This window comes from Triticum aestivum, chromosome 2A (assembly GCF_018294505.1).
Source record: "Triticum aestivum cultivar Chinese Spring chromosome 2A, IWGSC CS RefSeq v2.1, whole genome shotgun sequence".
Classification (NCBI taxonomy): domain Eukaryota; kingdom Viridiplantae; phylum Streptophyta; class Magnoliopsida; order Poales; family Poaceae; genus Triticum; species Triticum aestivum.
Genome location: NC_057797.1, coordinates 767008458 through 767010197, shown reverse-complemented (window position 1 = coordinate 767010197; position 1740 = coordinate 767008458).

Below are 1740 nucleotides of genomic sequence, written 5' to 3'. Positions count from 1 at the left end.
GCGGGTCCAAACCCTATCCCCCCGCCGTCGCGAGCCACCCGATTCCCCTTTCTCCTCTCCCAAATTCTCGCCGCCGGCGACCCTTCGCCCCGCCTCCAGCCGCCATGTGGGGGCGAATGTGGAGCTCCGGATGCGGCTCCGGCAGCAGATCCGGCCGGGAGAGGGACCCGGAGCGCGAGCAGCGCGTCCGGTCCGACGGCGCGCGGAAGTGGACCAACCGCGGGCTTTCGCCGCCGGTGAGCTTCGACCGCCGCGAGACGGTGGAGTACGACCGCCGGCGCGCGTCGTTCTCCTCCGTGCGTTCTTCGTACGCCGGATCCTCCCTCTCCGTCGCCGCGGGCTTCCTCCCCGTGAAGAGGGAGTGGTCGGATGAGGAGGAGGAACCGGAGCCGCCGGCGCCGTTCGCCTTCGTCCCGTGAAGGAGGAGCCCGCTCTGCTCGGCCGCCGCGGAGTCATCGGGCCTGAGGGCTACGTCGCAGGAGTTCGACGCCGTCGCCGCCGCCATCGCCGAGCGGAGCGTGCGCGAGGAGGAGGAGCGCCGGCGCCACGCCGAGGAGCTCGAAGCCCTCGAGTGGCGGCAGGCGGTCGCCGACAACGTCACCGCCAAACGGCAGACGAGCGGCGCCGCATCCACAAGGAGCAGTCGGAGAAGTACGTCGATCTCTGCAGCTCCGGCGAGGAGGATTGAGCGTCCGGCTTCTCTCCGGCGTCGTCCAGTTGTCGCGACCTTGCCGCTGTCAGATCTGACCCCCTAGTGCTAGTTTAACGTAGTATGTAGTATAACTAGGCTTGTAGTTTGTGATGAACTATGTAGTATGCCATGAACAATGTAGTATGTGATGAACTCTGTTCGTGCAATTTCTCCCGTGAAACAATTTTTTCAAATTATGCAGGTTTAGATACGGGTTCTGCTCGGCCGCGTATGTTTTTGACCCGCAAAAACGATTTTCGTGAACCCGCAAACGCGTTTTGCGGGTCGTATTTTTGCAGGGTCTGCTAGAGTTGCTCTTAAGCGTTCGGCAGAAGTGGTGTTGAATTATTTTAATATGGGACTAGATAGGATTAATGACACGGCTATTGTTCTAATCCTAAAAGTTCAAACATCCAAAAGAAGTGAAGGATTTTCGACCTATTAGTTCGTGCAACGTGATTTACAAATTTGTGTTAAAGTGCTTGGTTAACCGTCTTCGCCCTATATTGTCATATCTTATTTTGGAAAACCAAAACACTTTTATTCCAGGACATCTTATATCTGATAATTCTATAATTGTGTTTGAGTGCATTCACTTTTTTCACCGGCATGTTGTGCTTACAAGCTTGAGCATATGATCTTGTGGTTGATGCTTTGATGATACGGTCATGTTCCTGTAATGGACAGCGGTTAGAGGAACACTTCTGGCCAACGTGTGTGAGATTTTGAAGATACGGTCATTGAATTTGCTCCTCTACTCCTCCCACCCAGTGGCACTGAAAATTAATCAAAGGGTGGCTTCAGTCCGTAATGATATGATACACAAATAGTAACAAACAGCTAGTTGTTCACTAACCCTGATGGTTACATGCGGTTGACTTGGCAGCAGCCATATACATAAGCTGGAGCTAGCTATTTTGTACTCCTCTGTTTCGTAATATAAGAACGTTTTTTAAATTAACATAACATAAGAACGTTTTTCAAGCTACAGCTTCATAACATAAGAACGTTTTTCAAGCTATTATGAGACGGATGGTAAATACTACCAA